This window comes from Cuculus canorus, chromosome 1 (genome assembly GCF_017976375.1).
Source record: "Cuculus canorus isolate bCucCan1 chromosome 1, bCucCan1.pri, whole genome shotgun sequence".
Lineage (NCBI taxonomy): Eukaryota > Metazoa > Chordata > Aves > Cuculiformes > Cuculidae > Cuculus > Cuculus canorus.
Genome location: NC_071401.1, coordinates 56,709,863 through 56,737,595, shown reverse-complemented (window position 1 = coordinate 56,737,595; position 27,733 = coordinate 56,709,863). Strand labels below are relative to the sequence as shown.

General features: G+C 34.8%; 1 long non-coding RNA gene across 1 annotated transcript; it reads left to right on the top strand.

The window, feature by feature from the left end:
• Positions 1–2,309: 2,309 nt before the first annotated feature.
• LOC128853751 (uncharacterized) lies at positions 2,310–27,733 on the top strand. The gene is made up of 4 exons (XR_008452479.1): positions 2,310–2,419; positions 25,954–26,041; positions 27,490–27,557; positions 27,684–27,733. It is a non-coding gene; the product is annotated as an uncharacterized LOC128853751 (long non-coding RNA).

Genomic DNA, 27,733 nt, shown 5'->3' with positions numbered 1-27,733 from the left:
TTCATTGCAGGAAAAGAGATTAGAATGTCACTGTTTTTGATGGTGAATAAAATTTGATGTTGCATAGACAGACTATTTAGGTGTTCCATGAAGTTAAGTAAACGAATACATTCGCTTCCTGTGAAGCTTTCATTCTGGTCACATAAGCAGTCAGTAAAAATGTCCTCTATTTTGTTTCTAGAAATGACAGGCTTGTAACTCCCTCTATTTTGTCTCTCTGCCCTACCGCTATATTGGTGTGGGTGAGTGTACTGCAAACTGACTGCAAAACCTTAAATTGAACTTTCTTTCCGTGTAAAATTGCATTTCATTAATTGCTATACTTCAGACCCTTATCCTCATTACATTACTGGCCTAGTTTCAGCAAAGACAGACTTATTGTATATTTAATACATACAGGATCAAAACAAAGTAATGTATTACAGAATATTGCAATTTATTTTAACACTTCAGTTCTTATTTAACTGTACTTTCACTATATATTCAGAGGTACTAAATACCAGGCTGGCTGGTACTGTGTATCACCAAAGACATTTAATCAAGGCAACTAGAAATAGAGGAGAGAGTGTTTAAGGGCAACAGGCTGAAAACTTTAAATAGGAACAGTATTGAGCAGCTACCAGCAGCAATAAGGGGAGAAAAGGAAAGGATGTTCATAACAGAGATAAAAATGAGGGTTTTTTAATACAAGAAGAGAGGTTTTATGGCACATTGACCATAGGAGAAAAGCTAGCCAGGTTGATATTTCTGATATTTTGCCAATTTATAATAAGAGAAAGTAAGCTAATGTTTAGTCATATGAGTTATTTCACGTACATAATTTTACCTGTGAATAAGTCTTGCAAAAAAATGTCTTTGGAAATACTCTTTTTTACTATGGACATCGTAAAATTAGAAGCTATTTAGACCAATATTTTTATTTAGTGAATTAAAATACTTTAAAAATTTGTTATACTTTCTTGTCTTTACAGAAGCAACAGAAAGAAAACATAAAGAGTGTGAGCTTCTTGGAAAAATAGAAATAAAATATAGTTATTTTGGTTATGCAGGTGGAAAACTTACCCATTGGAAACTCTGGAATTACTTCGGATTTATAGCTTAATTTTGCAATTCTGAACAAAATGCTGAATTGAGATTTCTTTTTTTTTTTCTTTACTCGTATATTGAGTTCTCTTTAATATTTTTCACAGAAACATGGAATCACAGAACAGCTGAAGTTGGGAGGAACCTTTTGTCTCATGTAATAAAACTCCTTCCTTAAGCAGGGTCAGGTAAACATGTTGCCCAGAACTGTGTCCAGCTGGGTTTTGAATGTCTCCATGGGTGGCAACTCCTGAACACCTCTGAGCAACCTATTGCAATCGTTAGTCACCCCCACAGTAAAAAAATATTTTTTTCTGTTTTGACGTGATTTCCTGTGTGTAGTTTTGAGACTATTGTCTCTTGCTTTATCACTAGAAACCACTAGGGAGAGTCTGGCTACATATTTTTTGCCCTCTACAACCAAGTCTTTATGCATATTTATAACATCTCCCCTGAACCTTTTCTACTTTCAGTTAAAGAGTCCAAGATGTCTCAGCCTTTTCCTCTATAAGAGACACTCCAGTCCTCTTATCACCTCCATGACTAGACTCACTCCAATACGTCCATTATGTTTTGTTGTAGAGTTAAATTATATATTCCAAAGCTACTACATAATGGACAGCTGTGACATTTTGGCTATGCAATACAACTGAGCTGATAAGACCAAAGAGCAACCGAAGTCTTGTACAAGGGCCCACCCTCATGTATTCATATTGTCTTTGTATTCAGGCTGCCTACAAATGTCATCTGCCTCTGCCCTGTGAAGCACCACAAGTGGTTTATAAAGAGCACTTTGTAGAGGGGGTCTCCAGTGCTACCACCTACTTTAGAGATGATTTATCCTCTCACTTTACCCTTGTATGCGCTTCATGGCTGCAACAAGGATGCCATTTATTATCTTTCAGATATCTGGGTAGAAATACTGAGAGATTAAGGCACTTTTCAAGCTGCTCCAAAGTCCCATATGTAAGGGATTTGTAGCTGATCGGTTGTGCTAAATCTCATTTAATGCAAAACTGATAAAGATAAAATGCAAATAATGACATAAATTCATAATCCTCAATATATACCTAAACTAAAATATATTGGACAGTATTCTCCCTCCTCCAGCTGGCTTTCTGCTGTTTATTTGACAAACAAGACGTTAGGCTTTGACCGTGACTGTTCAATGGGCTGCACCTTCTGAGATTTTGCTTTTATGGACTTACTTGCAATATTTTTCCTTTAGTGGCTTCCATCAGTGAACTCCTCCATAAAGTGCCACTCCAGAAAAAATATCACTTCAGAATATTCTGGAAAAATGTCGACGGCGAGGGAAGCAAGCGGACAACTCAGTGTGAGTGATAAAGCAAGCTTCGACTTTATTCAAAATCAGCCCGGATTATATACCCTAACATTCAAAAGATGCTTTGTGCTTTATAATTTGTTACACCTTATACATGATTAGTTACTTAAAACTATTTGTTCTCTATTGATTCATTGTCCTTTGTTAATTCATTAATACTATGTTGCTACTTCGAGTTCCGTTTATCTACTTGCAGTTATATTACAGTTGCAGCTGGGCTTGGTGCTCCATCCTGTTCCCTTGGGAAAGATTCATTTGTCCTTCAGAAGTTTCTTCTTAGAGATTCCTCCTTGTATGCCTTCTTGTTCTTTCAGTCCATATCCACACCTAGAGTTTAACAAGGTTTCCATTTATACAATACGTGTCTCACAAAGCTTTTCTGTTAAATCATGTCCTTGTTCACTTAACCATTCCTCGATCCATTTTTCAACATTCTCATGTCCTTTTTCACTTAACCATTTCCCAACAGAAAAATATGCTAGTAATATGTCAATATAATCTCTTTTTGTGGCTGTTATTGCTGTTTTTCTTTTAGTTAGGTTTTCATGTTACTTAATTCCTTTAATTTAGAACACAATTTCAGAAACAGTGTCAAAAAACCAGAATATAATTGTTTTAACACTAATTTGCAAAATGCAAAGTCTTGCTTTTATTTTTTTTATTAAGACTGCTAAAATAATTCCCTGAATAAGAAAGCACTTACTACAACAGGAATCACAATGTTAGTGAAATGGTTTTTTGTTTGTTTGTTTGTTTTAAAGAAAAAATTTTTTTTGTAAAATTCTCAGAACTCAGGCAGTTTGATTGCTTTTGGGGAAATATTTGTTTTTCTGGAAAAAAAATTACATTTAATTGTATCCTTTAGTTAAACAAACTACAGTAGTGATTTAGAATTATTCTGGCTACGCAGACTGACTGGCTTCATTTTTTTCATTCATAGACATACAAAATGAACTATATTGTCAAAATATTAATTAAGATTCTATTTGACCCTAAGCTTCATGCCTCTAGGTATTATAGGAGATGGCTAAAATAGTCACAACAAGGGAACTTACCTCTCAAGCACTTGTAGGTGAAATGCTTTGCTTCCTATTACACAATGGAGGTATTGAGGGTTTATTACATAAAAGCAGCAAGATCTTGCTGCTATCATATCAGTATGAGTAAGCAGCTGACAAGTGAACAAGTTGCAGACCTTCCTTCTTTTTCTTCCTTCTTACTTTTTTTAACTCTATCTTTTTCTCTTGCTGTTTCTGAATAAAAAAAGTCACACTAAGAACATCTCAAGATATTGGAATATTTCTTTCTCTTTTAAAATATATGCTTCTCTCTTTGGAATAAGTAATCTGAAGATCTCTAGGTTCCAGGAACTTAGACATTATACTTTCCAGTTAGAAGACTGCTTCCATTATTGGTTTAGACATTTGAATTCAGTATTAGTTCCATAACTGAAAAGAGGATTATTTCTCAATATATGGACAACTGCTAACAGCGTGTATAGCATTTCTGTGCAGGAAAAGGTAAGTCAAGGGAATCACAACATGGCCAGTTAGCAGTCAAAAAAAATTAGACTATTTCAAAGGTTTTGCTTTCTTTAAGAGTCACATCAGCTGATTAGTTAGCATTTTATGGCGCTAATTTATATGATGGAGTAACACAAGTATCTAAAAGAAAAGGAAGATGATTGAGGTGGTTTTCACAAGAAAATATTCTTATGGAAAATAGTTTAAATCCTCTCATATTTAATAAAAAAATGCAAGTCACATGCAGTACAGATTAGTAATTATAATTAATTTCTGTAAACAGCAGGACAGCTGAAATTTACTGTTAAGTTGACATCGACATACTTAACTCTTCTAAAATGTAGGTACTCAGTGTATTGAAGTTTGCATAACATTGAAACAAGTCATAGTTTACCTTTTAACGATGTGGCATAGAATAATATATTAAATGAAGATATTAATTGAGTAGTTTATTGAGGAAATTTATTCAGGTTATTTTTGCAAGGCAATGTTAAGTTTATTATACCTGATGGCAAGAAAATGTGAACTTACATCAGCATAGTTTAAAAAACAGCCATCAAATAAGGGTGTGTTTCATTATCTGTAATGCAAATATTAGGGGAAAAACCCTTTCAGTGCCATGTTGTATCCTTTACTCTGGCTTCCGTTGTGACTAGAACTTCTGTTACTTAAAGTCACATTTAGATTTCTCTATTATATATTTTCTATACAGCTAAAACTAATCAGGGAAGTATCAGTCCATTAATGGCTTCTAAAATTAGGTTGTATGAACACTGAGTATATTACATATTCTTAATCTGCAAGAACTCTACATTAGCAAAGATAATCCTGAGCTAATTTGTGAGGGGTTGTTCTCTTTGGTAATTATCTTAACTTCTGCCTACCTTTAGATGTTTTTAAATGAATACTCCCTAGCACTTCTGCAAATATGTAGTGCTTGACTTTCCTTAGCTACATGGATCTTAGCCTAATAAAACTGTCATACTTTATGTGTCTTAAACATCAACCCACAAGATTTAGTTAGTTCTCCACAAACATTCATTGTAGTTGGTTTTACTTTCCTTTTTCTTCTGACAGAACAATCTCTATTGCTCTTTCATCATAGCTGAGAACATTTACATGATTACTGCCCCATGCTGATTTCTTTTACTTGACTTGATTATAATAATGTATAGAACACTATTGACTTAATTTTTCTCTTCTCTCAGATTTGCATTTAATGTCTTTTCATCCTATTTCTATTATTCAGAAGTTAAAGGTGTCCAGATATATGAATTAACTGCTATAAAACCCTTATTTTTTCAGATATTTTGTTCATTTTTTCCTTGTATGCTGATGTCCATTGTGTATTCATTGTGTATTCATACTCAAGTATCAGTTTACTACTCTTTAGTAGCCAGGTTCCAAACTGAGCGTCACCAGGTGATCCAAAGAAAAACTAGAAAAAAAAAAAAAAAAGGAAAAGTAAAACCAGAACTGGAGGTATTTTTTTTATTTTTCTTCTTTTGCACTGTGAGATCAAGACAAGGACACTGTAAGAGCTGCTGAACCAACCAAAATACAGGAGAAGGCATTACTTATATGGCTAAGCAAGCAGGAAATTATTTTGTCATTTTCATGAGAAATAAATACTTGAACAGTAAGCTCATTTTTAATTAAAGTATTAGTATTTATAGTTGTTGGGACAGAAAATAGTTCTGTACTTAGGAGAACATTTTTAAGACAAAGGTAGTAAACAACGGGCAAGGACACATTTTCAAGGTGGGTTGAGATGAGAGTTTTGCTAGACTGAAGATGTGAGTTGAGAACTAATCATGAAATCACAGTGACTGGTGTATTATTAGCTGAGGAGAAGGGATAAAAATTCCTGAAATTAAGATCTTTAATTGTTTGTCAGGTTTGGTTTTTTTAAATTGTTCTTCTATTTTGTTATTGAATGTTATGACATGTTGAAAATGGAAACAGTAATTAATTGTAATGTTATATAAATTTATTTTAAACATTATTTGCTACTGGTCCATGTGTAGCCCTGAAGGAAGGTTTCTGGAGAAATCAGGTAGACATTATTGATATAAGTACTACTAGCAAAGGTTGATAATCTCTATCAGCACTGTAAGCAAGCCTATGAAAAGTGACCGACAAGCAACCGTATAAAGATCTATCTCTGTCAGACATGTATGACTCCATGTACATTTTTTTGCTAGAGTTGGCTTGGACCTATAGTCTTGTTGCACAAAATAATCTGCAGGATTCGTGTCACCGAAATTTTTCTGTTTTCCCAATGTGCTATCATTTAGCAATATTTATTTAAGAGACAAGAAAACCTTCTCTATGTAGTCACGTATCAAAGCTTCTTTTTCTTTCCCTCCTTCAGTCCTACTCAGTAATTATTATGGTAAATAATTCAAATTAAATCAGAGTCACTCTTTTCTTCGGGGTAACCTAGTGATTTTTATCTGCAAGATGACTGATCCTATAGTCTGGACTTGTGTTCTTTGCTCACATTATTCCACTATATCTAGCCATTGATTACTTTCTTGGAAAGTGCAAGTAACTGCAGTCTTCTAAGAATCACTCATCAGACACCTCTTATTAGAAACGTATGCAGCTCTTAATATCTAATGTTAACTCTCTGTCTTTAGTTAACTGACAAGGAAGATTGGAGAAGACCATAGTTGATGTTGCTGCGCACATCCACTCTACGTTTTCCCTTGACTTTGTTCAATCATTAGTGGATTAATACTGAAAAGAGAATTGAAATATAAATGCAGTTCTTTGCTAGCAAACCTTCTAGTAAAGGAACAAATGAGAGTGAAAATTTTATTGTAAATATAATAAGTGCTGAGTAATTGTTGCCAGCAACAATATTAGGGAAGTTTAGCAAAAAAACAAATAGTGGAGATTGGAAAATCAAATACATATATAAATATGAAACACATTAATTATTCTCTATGAAATATTATTTATAGTAATTTAAAACATATATTGAAAGATAAAATCACTGACTTGAAAAAAGCTTCATGATTATTATTATTATTAATATTACAATCAGTGCTTTCAGTCTTCTGATTAGAAAATGCCTCTGGTCCTATCACACTGGGCACCACTGAAAAGAGCCTGACTGTCTTCTTTGCACTCTCCCTTAAGGTATTTATATACAGTGCTAAGATACCCTCCCTCCCCTCAAGCCTTTTCTTCTCTAGGCTGAACAGTCCCTTAACACCTCTCTTAACCTTTCCTAATACCTTAATCTACTCTCTAATATATCAATTTCCTTCTTGTACTGGGGAACCCAGAACTGGGCGCAATAATCCAGATGTCAAAAGTTTAGAGTCTCAGATCTATGTGTACGAAGTGAATAGACATAACCAAGGGAAAAATAGCCTTTGATATAAGCATCTACACACAGATGTATGAAACACTTGAGACAACAGACACTGGACACACAACAGCAACATTCTTGGAGTTGGTAACTGAAGACTGTGTGAAATACCTTATGTCATGTTTCTTCTATTCACCAGATAATTCTAAGCTCCTGCTCCCCACATGAGTCCTATAAATTTCTGACAATGAATGAACTTCCACTTCATTTTATTTCAATTATAGTATCATTTTGTATTAAGGGATTAAAAGGAATGTGATGGTGAGAGGGACCTATTCTTACTTTACTATATTTTTACTATAATTGTGTTAACTTCTAGTTTGATATCAAGAAAATTTTGAATCACAGCCTAAGCTTCTGCCATCAGCAGAAGAAATAGTAGCATAAACAGCAACGCACTAAGAAAGTAATCAACAAGAAAACGAGACAGAAAATAACAAAATGTCAAAATATAAGTCAACATGAATATTAGCATTAGTAAGTTAAAGTATAATTTTAAGTACAGTCACTATATCTGCTCTAATTGTTCCCATAGAATGGTTTAGGTCAGAAGGGACTCCCCCTGCCATGCACATAGTTGGGATTAATTTCCCACAACTTGAAGAACTGAAAGGTTATCTGGAGAATGAACCAACTCATCCTGAGACAGTCTGGTTAAGTCACGCTTTAGGTTTGCCTATTTCCCTACCTTTGTTACCAAAAACCCGGTGTGAATAGGTCAGATTTAGACATCTAACTTTCAGCTCTTTAGTTGTGCTGTATTGGGGCTGGCTGAGGTGGAGTTAACATTTCCCTGATATTGCTGTGCTTTGTGTAACTAGAACAGTGTTGCCAACACACTGGTGTTTTGGCTATGGCTGAGAAAAGCTTGCACAGCATCCAGACTATTTCTCCTCTTCCTCCTGAATCAAAGGCCAGTAGGTGGAGGGGTGGACAAGACGATGGGAAGGGACACAGTCAGGACAGCTAACCCCAAATGACCAAAGGGATATTCCATACCAATATGACATCACGCTCAGCAATAAAAGTTAAGAGAAAAGAGAAGAGAAGACAGCATTGATTATTAAGGTGTTTGTTTTAGGAAGCAACCATTCTGTGTACTAAGGCCCTACTTCCCAAGAAGAAGTGCTGATAGGAAGTACAGAATATATCTTCGTGTGTTTCCCTTTTCTTCCAGAGATGGACTTTGCTTTTCTTCTCTTAACTGCTTTTATATCGACTCATAAGTTTCCTCAGTACTACAGAGAAAGAGTTTTCTATATTTATATTTTTCTTATTCAATTTCAAGTACATTAATGTAAATCTACTCGCTTTTTAGCAGGAAAATGAAACAATCCTTTGACAATTTTCTTTCAATTGGTTTATTTGAAAATAAGTGTTTTTCCAAAGCTTCTCAGTTTCCAACAGAATTCACAATTCTTCGCTGGTTTGATCTTATCATGTTGGCAGTGAAAAAAATCAATCATTTCTAAAAATATTTAAATATTATTAGAAGTCAAGTATTCGGTGTCATCAAAACTTCAAAACTGTGCCATATTGATACTCATAACCTTTTAACAATTCTAACCTCAACAATAATTGCATGCATTTTAGTGGTTCTTCTCTCAGCTATATTTCATACTTTTAAAACTTTGATTTGTGGTAGATAAAAATCACATAAAATTCATTGACATACAAGTTACAGGGACATTATAAGGAAAGCTACAAATGTGGTTGAATTCCTTTGTTGTTGTTGTTGTAGTGAAGTAAAAAAATTGTAAGAGACTTATACTCCTTTTTCAGGGATTGTGATCAATTTCACTTCCTAGCAGTTTCTAAATTGTGTTTGCCAATTCTGACTGAAATTATGGAGACAAATGATCACTAGTCTCAACTTTTCATTATTCCAAGGCCACTGAGTGAAGAAGTGGTACACCACTTTTAAGCTTTAGTGCTTTGTTTCAATTTACAAGATCTCAAGTTTCATTTCTCAAAGACTGGAATGGAGATAAGCATTTCTGAAATCGTTTGGATATGCGAGGTTAACACATTAGAGACCTTGGTTTTCTCCTGTATCTTCCCTTTTTTCTATTGCTTTTGCAAGCACAATAGTAAATCTTTCAGGGAAGATGTAGTGAGAAGGAACACCCATTTTTCTCCTAGATCTACATTTGACAATTCAGTGTCTTTGGTTACATGATTTATGTAAATTCAGTATGATATTAGCTGTAACAGACTGGACCTAAGTTGCATTATTCCTATTTGTAAATCTTTCTTATAAGCTCCGTTTAAATTTTAAAAGTTTCCAGTAAATGAAATTTTCCCTAATTCATTATTACATATTTAATGTAGAATTTAATCCATAAACAATTTTTTAAAGATAAACTCATATCAAAATCTAAAAATGACTGGTTACCATGTAATCCTTTGTAAAGAACTGTTGCACAGCTCTGAACAGACAACCGAAAAATGACAAAAAAAAATAAAAAAATTGTTCAGGCCCTCATAACATCACGAAGGAACTAAAGAAAAGGTGTAATAACATCTAGAAAAGAAATGCAACCAACAAAACCCAATAATGACAATACAACAATACTGACAACACAATCCAGTTTCTACCTTTACAAGGGAGGAAAAAAAGGAAAGGAAAGGGAAAGGAAAGGGAAAGGGAAAGGAAAGGGAAGGGAAAGGGAAAGGAAAGGAAAGGAAAGGAAAGGAAAGGAAAGGAAAGGAAAGGAAAGGAAAGGAAAGGAAAGGAAAGGAAAGGAAAGGAAAGGAAAGGAAAGGAAAGGAAAGGAAAGGAAAGGAAAGGAAAGGAAAGGAAAGGAAAGGAAAGGAAAGGAAAGGAAAGGAAAGGAAAGGAAAGGAAAGGAAAGGTTGATTTTCTGTTGTTTCTTTCTTGTTTTTTTTCCTTGGGTTTTTTTTTGGTTTTCTTTTTTTTCTCTCTTACACTGCTGAGTAGCCTTATGCTTGCTCTATTGCAGAGAATTTGTCTCTTGCAGAGTTGGAACAATTTATCTTATGGTCAACAGTCCCAAAGGGACAAGATGGCTGTAGGAAATAAGAAGCACAAAGGAAGAAGAATATAAACAATCTCACTGCCTGCAAATGCATCTTAAGTCTTCACTTCCTGGGACAGTCAGTGAACAAAATAAAGCACCAAGAAAATACAAGGGAGTTGCGGAGATGTGTGTTTCTCAGATATGTTTCTCAGGAGATATTTCTCTCATTTCTAAATAAGTAGCTGCATTTCCTCATCTGAGCATACAAAAAAAGAAAAAAAACAAAAACAAAAGAAATGTTCGAGGTCTTGAAAATAAAGGTAGGGGAATATTTTTTTTTCTCAATCATTGCCAGAAAAAAATAAAAAAACCTCCTTTAAAGGCTTTCCAGTTTAATCTGTGTTCAGAGCTGTGCTCAGGATTTTGTATGGCCATGACTGCATTAAAATTACAAATAATTATCATCTACTACTTATAAAAATAAAAATACTTCAAGTTATACCTTATGTAATAAAAAAAGTATCTGTCCCATGGGTAATTTGAAAAGAAACATTCATTTCTTCAGCATTTCCCAAGTTGTATGTGTTCATTTACATGTGGTAGCTGTTCTGACACCCAAACACTAGAAGTCTACCAAAATAAAAATGGGAATAAAAAGAGGTTGATTACCATTTTTATCAATTGACTATTAAACTGCTGTGGCAGTACTGAAGGAGCAGGAAGTGCATGCAGGTGGCAATTCTTTTGTAAACTTAAATGTGCCTTCATACTGCCAAGGCAATTTAACAAGTCACAGAATCATAGAATCAGAGAATGGTCAGAGTTAGAGGGGATCTCTGAAGATAATCTAGCCCAACCTTTCCTCTAAATCAGGTTCTCCTACAGCAGGGTGCACAGGCAAGTGTTCACATGGGTTTTGAATATCTCCAGAGATTCTAGAACCTCTCTGGACGGCCTGTTCCAGTGCTCAACTACCCTCACAGTGAAGAAGCTTTTCATCATGTTCAGGCAGAATTTCCTGTATTCCAGTTTGTTACGTTGGCCCATGTCCTGTTGCTGGGCACTGTTGAGAAGAGCCTGGCCCCAACCTTTTTACATCCACTCCTTAGATATTTATAAGCATTGACGAGATCCCCTCTCAGCCTTCTCTTCTCCAGACTAAATAGTCCCAGGTCTCTCAGCCCTTCATTACAAAAGACATGCTCCAGTCCCCTGATCAAGTTCATGGCCCTCCACTGGACTCTCTCTAATAGTTCCTTGCCTTTCTTGAACTGGAGAGCCCAGAACTGGACTCAGCACTCCAGATGTGGCCTTGCTAGGGCAGAGTAGAGGGGGAGGATAATCTCCCTCAACCTGCTAGCCACCTCTTCTTTCTGCATCCTAGGATATCATTGGACTTCTTGGCCACAGGGACACATTGCTGGCACGTGGTTAACTTGTTGTCTATCAGGACTCCCAGTTCCTCCTTCACAGAGCTGCTTTCCAGCAGGTCAGCCCCTAACCTTTACAGCTGCATGGGGTTAATCTTCCCAAGGTGCAGAACACTACACCCGCCTTTGCTGAACATTGAATCCTATCTGAGTAATCTCTAATTTTTTAGTTGATACTGAATATGTACATAAATATTGAATTCTAAAACTGAATTAGACATTCACAAGTCTGTGGGGCTGGATGGGACCCGCCCAAGGGTATTAAGTGAGCTGGCAAAATTGCTTGCCTACCTCCTTTCTATCATCTACAAGTCGTCCTGGATGACTGGGTAAGTTCCATTGGGCCACAGGCTGGCAGATGTTACATCCATTTACGAGAAGGGCCAGAGGAAAGATGTGGGAAACTACAGGACTGTCACTCTGACCTCAGTGCCGGGAAAGATCATGGGAACAAGTCATCTTGAGCACTATCACATAGCTCAACAAGACAACCAGGTGATCAGGCCCAGTCAGCATGGGTTTATGAAAGGCAGGTCCTGCCAAACTAACCTGATCTCCATCTATGACAAGGTGACTCACTTAATGGATGTGGGTACAGTATACTCAGACTTTAGTAAAGCCTTTGACACCATTTTTTACAGCATTCTTGAGAAACTGGCTTCCACTGGCCTGGACAAGTATGTCCTCTGCTAAGTAAAAAACTGGTTGGATGGCTGGGCCCAAAGAGTCATGGTAAATGCATTTAAATCCTATTGAGGCCAATCACAAGTGGTGTTCCCCAGGGCTCAGTGCCTGGTCCAGTCATGTTCAATATCTTTATCTATGACCTGGAGAAGAGATTGAGAAAGATAAGAGAAAGAGATTGAGTGTACGTTTTATAAATTCATGGATGACGCTAAGATGGAAGGAAGTGTCGATCTCCTGGAGGGTAGGGAGGCTCTGCAAAGTGATCTGAACAGGCTGGATCGATGGGCTGAGACCAGAGGGATGAGGTTAACAAGGCCACGAGCTGAGTCCTGCACTTAAGACACAACAACCCTATGCAGTGCTACAGACTGGGGGAAGAGTGACTGGAAAGCTGTCTGGCAGAGGAGGATCTGGGGGTATTGGTTGACAGTCAACTGAATATGAGCCAGCCGTGTTCCCAGGTGGCCAAGAAAGCAAATAGCATCTTGGCTTGTGTCAGAAACAGCATGGCCAGCAGCTCCAGAAAAGTGATTCTGCCCCTGCACTCAGTACTGTCTTTAGTTTTGGGCCCCTCACTACAAGAAAGACATTGAGGTCCTGGAGCGGGTCCAGAGAAGGGCAGCAAAGCTGATAAAGGGACTGGAGAACAAATCTCATGAGGAGCAACTGAGGAAACCGGGGTTACTTAGCCTACAGAAGAGGAGGCTGAGGGAAGACCTTATAAATTTCTGCAACTACCTGAAAGGAAGTTGTAGAGAGGTGGGTGTTGGTCTCTGCCCAAGTGACAGGTGATAGGATGAGAGGGAATGGCCTCAAGCTGTACCACGGAAGGTTCAGATTGAACATTAGGAGAGACTTCTACATTGAAAGGGTTATCAAGCAGTGGAACAGGCTGCCCAGGAGGGTGACGGAATCATCATCTCTGGAGATATTTAAATGGCAGGTAGATTAAGAGTTTAAGAATATGATTTAGCAGGGGACAGGCATGGTTTGACTTGATGGTCTCAAAGGTCTTTTCCAACCTAGGGATTCTAAGATTCTATCATTTCCACCAAAAAGATTGACTTAAATCCTCTATTCAAAACCTCACACTGTCAGAGGAATATTTAAATGAGGGACTCTGAAGTTTATATTCTAAAGAAAAAAGATTATTGTTTCAGAAATGGCATGTGAAATTGTCATAACTACAACTACACTGCCAAATGGAAAGGAAAATCTTTCAGAAAGATAAGACACAGCTTTTAGTGCTGGGATTTCTTACAACCAAAGATCTTAACTCTTTCATAACAATTTCAATAACATCTCTTAGATGGAACTTAGTTGTTTGGTGCAGAACATTTTTTTCATTGGGATCCTTCCCAAGAAATGTCCCTTTCTGACATACGAAGGATGGGGAGCATTCACCCAGGAAAAATGTAAGATGTGGCATCAAATTGAGTTGGACTGATCTTCTATGTTTCATTTCTATTTTTTAAGTATTAGTTTGTCAAGCATAAAGTTGCTTAGACCTTTCACTGGCAGAGACAGAAAGATATTGTTCTGCAATATGTAGTCATTATGTAGACTTTTGGACTTGAAAGAGACACCCTTCTAGGACCCTGACTATTTTCTGTATGAGCAGGAAAAAAAACAGGTAGGCTTTGAGGAATCTTACTGGAAGAAATCTAAGCATGGTATCTATCTTCAGGGTTAGGCAGCAGGTGAAACATTTTGCCAGAGATACATTGTAGACTAAGTTCTTAATGGCAGGTACATAGTAGTACATGGTTACTTAACCTCTAAATGGTTATACAAGACATAAAGTCAGTAATCCTCTGTTGCGGGTCCAGCCTTAAGACCTCAGAACAAGAACAAGGAGTAATGGGATATAACATTTTTTTCAGACACTTTTCCTTTTAGTGCTACTTTTATTAACACACTAAGTAAAAGTGATTTTGATATAATTCACCTTTTGCTTCTTTCATGTGTTTTTTGAAACTGCAAAAATAAGAAATTCAGTGTCTGAGAGCTATGTTACATTTTGTCTTTTCATTTACTTGGGTTTTTAAACTAATGACAGAATTACCAAATTCATATTTAGTAACCTGATGCATGCACATAACTTGGTACTTGGAAACTCTGAGAGAGTTTTAATCTGCTAAATTTTCATATGAACAATAAAATTAGTAATTTTGAGTGGCATTAATTGAGAATGGAAAGCAATAAAACTTTTATAAATCACAGTTCATTTTTGTGAAATTAAACAGCCTGGGCCATGGTCAATTTAAGAATTATAAGATATTTCTTACAGTATCCGCCTGCATCCCAGACTGTGCGTCTCAGACTTCTCTTCATATCTGCCAGTCTTATCCAGATGTCTTGGGTGTTCACTAACTGAAATGACACTAGAGTCTACTTAGCTGACAGAATCCTCAAAGAACTGGTTACTGTTCGTTGACTTTGCAAGAAGCTTAGTGAACTGAGTATGATGTACATAATAATACTCTAAATGCTTAAATTAGGTGAAATTAATTTTACCAAGTATTGAACCTCAAGTATGTGTCACCTATAGACTGCAAGAAGAAACAACACATACATTTTATCCTGGGTGTATTCAAAACATTCTTGCTCTAATAAGATAACATATTTTAACTCAGAGCTAGATTTTGCAACTATTCTAATTTGTAACTGAACAGGTCCTTGGGGCACCTCACAGTGGTAAGCATGCTGATATTCAGTCTGATGGCTTCCGAAATCCTTGATATATTTTGACTGCAATAACCAATGAATAATTGCTTTGTACTTGCAAGTTATGGATGCCCTACTTGATTATATCTCTTTCTACTTGGCTAAAGATGTCCCAAAAAAATAACCCAAAAAAGGAATGAACCAAAGCACATGATACCTTCTTAGAAACCACAGGATATTCATTTTGGCTATAATCTACTGCTTTAAATGAGTGCAAATATCCCATGGATCCTGCATCTTACCTACCAGTGCTCTGTGGGTGTTACATATGCCATAAGGCACAATAAAAATAATTAGATAACCACATTTTGAGACTCAAATCCCATCTTAAATTCTAGATCTGAGCTACAGAGTCTGAGATCCTTTTGTTTCCAAGTGAAAGAGGTATCACTGCAGTTTAATGAATCTCATGTTAAGAGAGTTATGTAAAACAAAGAAGCAGAAGTGCCTTATCAAAGTATGTGTGTCTATGAAGTCATCCTGAGAAAGCTATCTCATGCCTGGAAAACTAGGATGTATTTATATAGTAATGTTTTGCAAATTCACATTTTCATAACTATAATTTTGATATTTTGATTATAGGCATAAATATTACAGTAAAAGTAATAAACATTAAAAAGCTGAAATATAATGTGTGACTTTTCCCTCTTAATGGAAAAGACAATTATTATTTTTTTAATTTATCAAATTTTCTGGTTTGCCAGTTTTTAGTGAATATGAGAAAAGTCTTTAGAAATGTATCTGATAAGAATATTATTTTTTTCACATACAAAATTTCCAAATAATTGCTCTATGAGCTGACATGCAAATCACCAGTGAATGCTTCAGAGTCATCCATTGTGAGTGTAACTGGTGAATATTCTTGTGTTTTAGTTCTACGTTGTTTTTTTTCCTGTGCAGTCTAAATGTCCGTTCTTTCCTTTTATGCAAATAAATTCTTCCAGCTGTGAATGTGCTACAGTACTATTTCTTTGTGAGTTTTGGGGCTCATTATAGTACATTAGGCACTTGAGAGATGCTGGTATCTCACAAACACTATAAACAATGCCTTTTCAACTTTGATTGCAGTTTTTGTATTCCCTGATTAATGTTTCTGCTCTGAGACAGATTAAAAATACAAAAGGAAGAAAAACATCTGAAAACACAGTCTTGATCAAATAATTCTTTCTAAATGTCTTGTGAATACAGTAACAATGGGTAAAACATCTTTCCCTCTTTCTTTTCAATCAAAATTAAATAAAACTTTGAACAAGTCTAGTTGACTGATAAGACAACATGAAATAGAGATTAACTTTTAAAGAATAACGTTTTGTAATAAAATTGGTACCCAAGGTCAAAATGTGCTAGCATAGAAATTTAGCTCCAAAAATTGTATGTATTTGGAATTAGCAGAGAACATGAACATTAGCCCACTGAAAGAGATTGACTAGGACCAAATTTTCAGCCTCTTTACCTGAACAAAACATCATCATCCTTTTAACATGACAGAAGGACTAGGTATTATATAAACAAGATAAATTCTGCAGTGGTGCTAATATGTTATAGCTGTAGGGAATATTTCAACATGCCGTTGGATGGTAGATGGCTTCTGGAGACAAGAATTTCAGCTTAAAAGATAATCACATTTATAAACTCGCCAAGCGAGAACAGAATACTCATTGTTAAGAGAAGCATGTTCTTTTTCCAAAGCATTAAAAAAATGCTGATGGCTTCCTTGAATGCTGAAAACCTTGTGCTGTGTTTATGTGCCCTCAGGTACATGAACAGAGATGCAAACACAGCTGCACAGCCTGAAGCTGGCCTCCAGCATAAGCTGTTAGAGCTTTGACCTCTGTATGGCGGGCAATCCCACAGGCAAAAAGAGTGAGTGAAAGCAAAAGACAGTGCAGTAGGTAAAGTTAACATTATTTGTTATTTTAAAAAATTCTGCTTAAGTACATAAACAAACCATATTGTGGAAAAGACATGAACTACCTAAGACCTGGGTGAATGAAATAGGCTTTTAAACTCACTGCCAGGATGAAAACGTCAGTAATTAATACTCATGAGGAAAGATAGTAGAGAAAGGGAAAGATGAGTTGTAGTTGTCAAAGGTACAAATCCAGGTTTTATCATGCACCAACAGAGGGTGGATGGGATGGAAACAAAGAGGGAGAGGAAGTCTAAATTGTACTAAAAAAATCCTGGCAACTTCCAGATTATCCCTAGACAGAGTGTTTTGGACATAAGAATAACTCGATATAAACAAGTAACTGAGCAGATAGAAGTATTTCTAGAGTTCTCTAAAAGTATAGTCTTCTGCTTCATAACACAAATCTGGGAAAAAATTATCTGTGTCTTTTTAATTACCCATAAGTATAGTTCTTTTTGTTAGAAACTGTGATGATATCTCATCCCCAGTGTTTCTTCCAGTCCATCAAACATTTATCTCACCTGGTGCTGAACTCTCTGCTGTTGCTTTCTTTCCAGACCCCTACTTCCTGAGGACACCACAGCAGTTGCAGTTGCTAGGCAAGTAATAAGAGCTGAAGATTTATATTGAGATTATGTCAGCAATCATATTTATAAATTGAATATCATATGATATCAATGAGAATACTGAGAGTCGTTATTGATCATCTGTTCACTGAATCATTTATGGATATTTGCACAAATTTTTACATATTTCATACCATTCCATGGTATGTTTACAGCTCATAAACTTGGCTTTGATGAGATAATTTAGGAGTCTAAATTAGTCTAAATTAATTATTTTAGGAGCTAATTTAGCTTAAACATACTACAGTGTTAATGGAAAGACAGACACCTCTAGACAGTGATACAGAAGTGTTAAGCATTACTTTAGCTCTAAATTGCCCATCTGTTATCAATGATTGCATTCATAGCTTAGCTCCTATTTTCTACTTCCTACACCCTAGTTTAGGCATTTCAGGAAATGTTTAGTCAGAGGTATTAGTGCTATAGTTGATAGCTATTGTGCAATTCAATGCATCTGGATTTATTGCCTATGGAATTATCCCATGGAAATCAAAATATGGGAGACGACTAGGACTGTGAGACCCCACTTAATAGGGAGCTGGGAGCTACTTCATCTCTAAAACTGGAATGTTTACAAACAATGCTTAAATGTGATTAACATCAGTAGCTTAACTTAAATGCTTCAAAATGTGCTCATGAATATTCATAAATTATTGAAAGTCATTCATATATGACCATCATATATATCATCATCTATGTATATTATAGGCACTCTTAAAATAGAAATATATCTTGGTCTACCCCACATAGTAAATATTTCACATTTGTTACAAGTGTTATGACATTTACAAAAAACTTGAACTACAAGTAATATTGTAGGGGTAGAATCAGACAGTATACTAAAAGCTCTAAGGACAAAATAATTGCTTCCCAAAGGAAGGCACAATCTGTTATGAGGCTTTTGTGGGCATCCCTCTGTCCTTTTTATTTTGAATGCTATAAAACTGAAAAGGACTATTGATCTTTAGTTTGAACAGGACTTTCGGATTTTTAAGAAAATACTGTAGAAGAAAGAGCCATGGATTATTAACAAGAAAAAAAGAGGGTGCATACACTCAGGACAATTAAAACAGGATTCTAAATGCATGATTATGACTTAATGAGTCAGTCCAACTTAAATAGGCTTAGTATTTTAATGTATATAATGCCATTTTGTAATTTAGGGCCATTTAAACTGGATTTTCTTTTAACTAGGTCAGATTCTTAAAATATTTGAATGGATTATATTTTGCAGTTAAATTTAATTGGAAACTGAGAAAAAAAATATCGCTGCCTTGAATATCAACTGAAATGTTCATATATCTTCTTCTATGTCTATTTCAAAATAACGATAGCCATAAAATTTTCAGTTGTCAAATTATTCTATTTTGTCAATAGAAACATAAAAGATCCTTTTCTTTTCAAATGTGGTCTGAAATTAAATAGCTTAGTTTTCTGACGGCAAAGGAAATAAGTGTGTTGGCAATGTGTTTTAGTCAATATTTTACAAAATATAATCATTTATGACTAACTTTTAGCCAAGACTAATATATTGATATAATCTTTCAGTATATCTCTGTACTTTGCGTTGCTATTATACTTTTAGAAGCTGCCAGAGTGGTTTCACTCACTTTTTCTATGGGAAAGAAGTCTTAAGACAGAAAATAAAAAAATACAATAAGAATTGTCCCTGGGGAGGGGTTCCTTTCTTTCTTTTCATTGCATTAGTAAAAAGTATTAAATCAAAGTTTGCATTAGCCTGGTCCTGCCTCCTTTTCATTTGTTTAATTGTAGAATATTTCTTTACTAAATACACCAATTCAATAATTACTAGCTAGTACTGTTAATGCGTGAAAAATGGATGGGTGGTCTCCAGAACTAAAATACTCCAAAATGTATGAATTTTGGTGAATTTACTGACATCTTTCCGTTGAATTTGGAAATAAAAACACAACAAACCAAACAAAAAGCAACAACTAAACCTCTATAAATATTTGACTTTTATTTCCTAACAGTTCTTTTTGTTTCACAAGTAACTCTTCCTCTCAGTCACATCAGTGACTTATAGTTTCAGTGATAAGAAAAAATTGGAACTTTCACCTCATGGTTAGCTTTCTAAATCTCTTTACATTCGTTTGTGCTAAATTGAAAGCTCAGGTTAAACAATCACATTCACACTTGAATGTCAAAATTATGTTATGAACGATTTATTGACTGCCTGATTTCATTAATTTTCTAGCTTTTGTATCTAAGGGAAAGGTACTTGGGAACCATATGAAACCTAGAATTAGGAATGAAAAGTCTTGATACAGAGTAGATTTCAATTTGTTTATCCTGGGGATATGGGAATTGATTGTCTGACAGCAAGTTTAATTTGATGCTTCAAGAGTCCAGCATATATCTGTAATATACACTTCTATGCATTATTTCATAGCTTTTTTAGTGTTAGTAAAATGGAAAGGCAAAATTTAAAACTGAAATGACACAGCAAAATATAAAAGATAAGGTGTTTTATTCATATTAACTAAAGAAGCACTATTAATCACAACCATATCTAATATAGGACCTGAAACTTCACCTGTCTGATCAAAGCAATTTTAACTCTTAACATTCTGTAAACTTTCAGCAGTTTATCTTTCAGGCAGTATTGATAGCTAGGCAGAATAAATGTCTTCAATGAATTAAATTATTTAATGAAATTTAATTTTCCATTAACTGTTTTTGAAGTCTAATCTGAAAAAAATAATCTATAAGATTTGTGTTGTCTGAAAATTATTTTAATAAGTACAAATAGTTGCACAATCCTAATATCTAGGATATATACAAATATGCTATTTGTAAGTATTCAGCACCATCTCCTTTTTATATTCTAAATCAGACTACTAAAAACATGCAGTGACATAAGAAACCGTGATAGCTATAGAAAGACTAAGAAAGAAATCTGATTTTTTTTTTTTATCATTCACCATTTACATCTTTATAATAAAATATGCAATTCATACTGTTAGGTGTTCACAAATTTAGTCTACCAGAGAAGGTAATATACAATCATAAAAGAACAAAAATGAAGAGCAGAGAAGATGTAAGGTTAGCAAACAAGTCACAAGAGTATGCTATGGTAAGAACTGAAATAATAAATTTTTGATACATTACTACCTCCCATAAGAGAATGTGTGCAGAGAGATTGCAGAAATAGCCAGGCAGAAATGGTGCAATTCAAGACATTTATCTGTATTACAAAGCTGTTAGTATCCTTGCATTTCAGCAATAAGTGGCTCCAAGCTCCTCCAGTTTTTTTTCTATCCATCAGCTATTGACCAAGGAGGGAAGGATTGCTGTGCTTTACTATATTTTGCTGAACAACACAAACCTCGGCAGAGTGCCTACGGCTGTGGACTAGAAAATATTTGGGGAAGAATAAGTATTTAATTGTTTGGGTGTTGGGCTTCTGGTTTTTGTTGGTTTTGGATTTGGTTTTGGTTTTTTTGTGGTTTTTAAATACCTCTTTGCTCTAGTGCACTCACCACAAGATGTTTGAAGTAGTGAGATTTTATGATAAAAAAACAGATCAAATCTATGAATTTTTGTATATCCAGTGTTAAAATGACTCATTATGTCATGCATTATGACCTACAAACTTTGTACAATTTTCATCCAATATCACTTGGTAATTCATAAATTAGAATGATAAGTAATCTCCTCTTGCATGGCACTGCTGTTGTTATATGTGGATGTGTTAGACACACAGCCACAGCGAAAAACTTGCATGAAAAATTTATTTCAAAGTGTGAAGTAGCAATGGATCCATTAACCACTAAAAGAACAAGATCTTGCTTTATTTTAGTGCAGTAATTTAAGCCATTCTGAATTATATCATCTAATTAAATCTCTAATAAATGAGTCTGACAAATCTGAGTTGTGTTTGTAAGACATGAACCAGTATGATGGTTCATTCCTCAGGGACCTTCAAAATCCTAGATTACATTTTAAAAAACGTTCCCACAATCTTTAATGCTTTAATTATGGTTTACTGTCACTGTAAGATTATGATTTTTTAAATAGTTTAATTTTTTTCTGGATACAGCTTATAGCCATTGAATTTTGCTATATTTTCCTGTTAAAGTGTAGATTCTCCCACAATTTTGATTCCTTTACTAAGTATTTATACATGATCACCAAAATCTGTAAATATTTTTCTGAAGACTACAGAAATTGAACTTCTGGAGTTTTTGGACATGTTTCCAAATGTTTTCATGATACCAGTAGCTGTACTGTAAATAATTTTCCATGTCTTCAGTGTCCTAAAATGCAGAAAATGATTACATAGTCACACTTCATTAAAGGCCATCTCCCTAAGACTTAAATATTGAAATACATTAAATCGGCAAACTGAACAAGGTTATTATAGGTGAGACAATCTCTCTTTTAAGAAGAAAAGGAATGTTAAAGGCTTGTATTGCCTGAGGCAGGGATCTGTAGAAGCAGATAGAAATGTCTCCTGAGGTACCCTGTTTAAAGATACCCTAAAGAATATTAATTCTACTTTTTCTTCCTCCTTGTTGCAAGAAAAATAATGCACATTAAAAGAAAAGGTGGAAAAAAAGTGTATACCATAGATTCTGGTGAATAATGTTGAAAATGATCTTGTCTGCTTTGCAGAATGTCAGATTCTTGTAGCTTAATAGCGGTGTTTTTCTTTCCAGTCTTCCCTGTATCTTACCTAAATACACGCTGCTGTTCTCATCTTTGTTTCTATAATTTTTCCTTCTTCCAAGAGGTTTTGGCCTTTGTTTTACCTGTGACTTACTTTCACTCCTCATGCTGAGATAATTTCTATGCTTTCATTCCTTGTTTTCCCCACCCTCACTTCCCCAATGTCAGTTCTTGGCCTCCATATATATACTTAATTTACTCAATCATAATTTTATAGAGCCTTTCTTGCTCCATTTTTCCCCTTTGACTATGAAACAGGAGCATTTTATCCTGCATTTGCCTGTGAAATGGCAAGAAAATAATTATAAACACTATTATCACTATCTTTCTCAGTGGAGCATTTATTTCAAAGTAGACATTATGGGATATCTTGAGAAATGAAATTAAACCTGTTCTAAAAATTTAAATATTCAGTTTTGTGAGAGTTACTACTGAGTAGTGGAAAATCATTACGTATTGTCTATTTCATAGAATCATCAAGAAGAATCATACGGGTAGAAATCTGATAGACAAGAGAAGGAATTTTTAAAGAATCTAGATTACTGCGGTGCATGAGATAATCAGTGATCCGAAATATTCTACAAATACTAGTCATCAAATCTTTCCTATCTATCTGCTGTCTTAGTAGTGTCCCAGCAGAATGAAACATCTACTCTTGTCACTATGGAAGTCACAGTAGTCCACTGTACCCTGTTGTCTAAAGAATAAACCAAAAATATTTTGTAGAACTGTAAACTCATTTACAATGTTTTGGTAAGTTCAAAGGAATATCAATTCCACTTCTATATTTTTTTTTGATATTTATGAAAAGAAAAAAGTGTTTGTTCTGTGTTTTAGGAGTAGATTTGACATTTTCCTGTAAATAGTGCAAGTATGTTTTTAAGGAGTACTTCACCAAAAAATGATATTTCCAAAGAAGAAAACCCCTCAATATTTCATAACTCTCCCAAGAGGTTATCTCGGTACCCACTTATTGTTCAAACAAAGTGAGGAAAAAATTCAAGGCCGAGAATATTCGCTTTTACTGAAAATACTGAATGTCAAAGAATGTCTAATATCTGCCTCAAATTTTACTCAAATATACCAGTGTTTACCTTCTGCTTTTTAACAGATACTCCAGCACCCAATGGAACTGTAGACACATAAGCATAAACGTAGAAAAAGAAAGCCCTGCATGCTACGTCGTAGAAATCATTTTAAATATAAATCTTGAATAAGATTCAATTAACTCATGTTAAATTGAAATGCCATGCTTGCAATACTTCTGAAAGAGAAAAGGTAAAAAAAAACCAGATTGTTTTACAATCAATGTGCGAAGATACTCACCCATGTCCACTAAGTTCTTCCCTTTCCTGTTTTTTTCTCTATTTGTCATTTTACCCTTATTTTCTTCCCAACCCTTTTAATACTTCTTTGGCTTTCTGTAGTTCTTATTGCTTGAGATAATCAATAACTTGAGATAATAAAAAGTTTACTTAGATACATTATTCATCACAAATTTTCAGCCTAAAGAATGATGGTTCTTGGCTTCTTTTTATAGGCACCCAGGTATGCGTTTATTGTCTCTATCCATTAATGAAAAAGAAAATTCTCTTCCTACTTCTTCATTAGCAATAACTTAGAGTAGACAAGCAGAATTTTTAGGAAAAAAGAAAACAAACAACACATATAGAAGCTGTTCAGAATCCAATTTCACATGCCAAGACTACAGAGCTCATCACTGAGAATCCGAAGCTCCCCTTCCCTTATCTCTTTCCCAAAATCAGGGTATTGTAAACAAAGAAGCAGACCCATTACATCTAATTTTTTTATTTCTCTTCTATTTATATAGTCTGAAGGGTTTCATGCTTCACATTGTAGTTTCAGAGTAAGTTACATGCATAGCAGCAAATCTTCCTAAGAATCTCAAGGCAGCCCCAAAAGCTGGAGATTTAGGAGAAGGACAAAATACCATAAACACAGCTCAAATAAGCTCTTCACAAGAATTTTTAAACTCTTTATACCACACTAAATCTGATCACCTATGAGATGCAAGTAATTTTAACAATTTGGCTGCATTAACTCATTATTGAGTAATCCCCTTTTCTCTCAGTTCTCCTTCCCTTCTTTTTGAATTTTGCACAGGTACTTCCATGCCATTCTGAAAGCACTCTACCTAAATGAACACCAGAATCCACATATATTTTTCCCTAAAGCCAGATCTAAATTACTTTAAAAGGTCAGAATAATTCAAAATCATGGATATTATGGCACCCCCGTGGGATTCTGATTTCAAGCACTTCTTAGGCACTGGTGCTAGGATGCAAGGTGGCTTAGTGATTCTTGGTATATGCCTATTAGTAAATTACTGTACTTGAAATGCTGTATTTATTCAGTCAGTTGTAAGGGAAAAAAAATGAAAATTTGAAGCTCTTATTCAGTATCTTGTATTAACCAAAAATAATGTGTTATTCTTCCTTTTTTTTTTTGTTAATCATGCTGTATTCCGATAACTGTCTAATAATATTATAATAAACCATTGGTTTTGTAATATCTTTTTCTATAAAAAAATTTATGACTACTTATATCTCAGCATCTATATTCACCATGTCATTTTGAAAGGTCAAAGGAAGAATCAATTGTCAATGAATTCCTTAACATTCTCAGTCTGTAGTAATGCAGAGTTTTTGGAAACTATAATTATATAGGATGCATGTAATTTCATCTGTCAGAAAGTTTGCAATTCAAGCCTTATTTTATTATTACATTCAGTATGAAAAATCTCTTCAGTTTAGCTTAGAATTTAGTTGTAAAAACCTTTGTACCTTCATTTCCCTTTATGATTCTGTTTTGCTTTTATATTTTTTTAAATTTTTATTTGAGTGTGTGGTGCTTTAAGTTTAATTCCTGATTTTCCTTGATATTGCTTTTTTGCATATGATATTAACATTCTAGCAGTATGTTAGGAATAAAGACTAGCATTGAATTTGCATAATGATATGTTTTACCTTGAATATGACATGTTTTAGAACAGACCAAAATTATGAGTGCTACGTTTTTCTTCATTCCAGCACCCTCATCTCCGTTTCAGCAATAATTTCAGTATTTGTCTCCAGTAAGTATACTGCTAAATACGTAAATCTAGACTTAGAATAAATAGATAAATCTAGACCTATAATAAAGCCAACAGAGATTCAGAAGACCTCAAGATTTCATCTCAGATTTTCAAGAATGTCAGTTCCCAATCTTTGTTCTGAAAGTGGTATCTGAGAGGAACAAACACTTAAGTTTTAATTGTTACTATTAGTAGTAGTAGTAGTAGCAGTGTAGTCTTAATGACACACTACTGGGGTTGCATAAGTTTCTGACTCATTTGGAATAAGAGTAAAGGTCTGCATTTGCTCTCAGCCCATGTCTGGGTGTAGCATGTTAATATATGCTTAGAAATAGAAGGTGAAAAAAAAAAATCCTCACAGATCCAAGGCAGAAATATTTCAAATAACCTGTAAATTAATTCTGGGAGATACTCTTTAAATGTCTTTAATTTCTTCTTTTATTTATTTTTCTTGCTTTGTGTGTCCAACAGGTTGTACATGTATGCAAGCCTAAATATGCGTGTAACAGAAAAGGCTGAAGGTGAGAGTTTGGATTCAGCTCTACTACTTTATACATAAGTAAGTGAGATTTCTAAATCAGAAATTAGCCTGGGCTTCTTTGTAGTTGATAGAGAGAAATCTACGTATGCAGAGGAAGAATCATCAAGACTCTTACAGTCCTATCTAGGAATTTCTTCAGTAATTCAAAATTTAGCATACTATTTCCTGTGCTTCCCAATATATGAAGATAAATTGGAATGAAATAAAAATCTTTTTCTGTATGTCATAATAATACTTTGCAAAGCTGTTTACACTTGCAATGAAAACTATATATGCTTATATATCTATCCTGGTTCTGTGTTTGGAGACCAGGCACCTTGCTCTATCTGCTTAGAAGAAATTCTGTCATTGTGAAATAAACAGCATGATTGGAGCTTTAATTTTGGGAGTTTAGAGAGCTATAGGAATTCAAAGAAGGTGCCTGTATTTCAGTACATTATTGATTCAGTAGCCATTAAAAAAAGCAGTATTCCAAACTGAAATTATGTTATTTAAAACAAATGAAAACACAATAATCTTTCAGCTAGTACATTGTAACCTGAGACTCATAGTTGTTGAATTACTGACAGCATCAGAAATTTTTAGCAATTCAGAATTGCTGATAAGCAGTTCATGAAGGAGCCAAAATTAAGTGTGGAAATGTATTTGATTTTGGAAAAACGTGGCACACCTGTCATTCTTCCCTGGGAAGTAGTTTACCCTATCTTGGGAAGAACACTAGGTTTGCTCCTGCACCTCTACATGACAATTGTTGACAGTATTGAGCCCAGTGAAGAATGTATCGCTCTGTCTTCAAAAAAGCAGCAGAGAAAACTGTCATGAGAAGAAAGGAGAAGAAGCAAAAGGGGATTGAGTAGAAAGCAGAAACAGACATGAATGTTCCACTTTGTGACCTTGTATCATGAAATGTGTGACTGATCCTGGTTTAAAAACTATATCCATAACATATCTCCACATTTGTATGAATACTAACTTTAATAGAATCCACCAAACCCCTTTTTATTCTTGAATGTTTTCAGGAACTTCAGAACCGTTTATTCGAAAGGTTTTCCAGAAAACCTTCAAATTTGTCCACAGGAACAGCTGCCCTAACTCAGGACGTACCCAGAGGAGAACTCATTGTCATGTTCACAAATGCTGGCATAACCTCAAGAACAGAAATTCAGTTGTCATTCCTATGCTGTAGGACAGGGGGTTTATTCCAGGCAAAGGAATCTGCTGTGTCTTTCTCTTTTTTTCTGATAGCAAGCTGAAAGTTTAACAGTAGTGTAAAAATAATCTGAGTTTTGGACTTCGGAGAGACATAAAAGTCCCATTACTGTTTTGGTGGGCAAGATTGTCCTGTTAGTGTATTATTTGTCTGCTACTTCCACATTTAATAATAATCACTCTTCCTATCTGTTTGGGCCTACAGGACAGACAAGAGAGAAAGATGTGATTTTTTTCTGTCTCCTGTTTACTTACAGCTTGGCAGCAGATGGGGGACTTTAGCTAGAGTTCAGTGGTGGAGTCAGCAAGTGCTTAGTAAAGAGAAGTAAGTTTGTCTTAGAACAACAAAATAATAATTTTTTAAAAAAGTTTAAAAGTCTATCATTTTCTTGTTCTTTACTAAGCAAGGACCTTTCAGATTCCACTTTATGTTTCGTCTTATTTATGACAGTACACATCGTCAAGGAAACAGCAGTTACATCGACCAGGGGTGAATCTCCA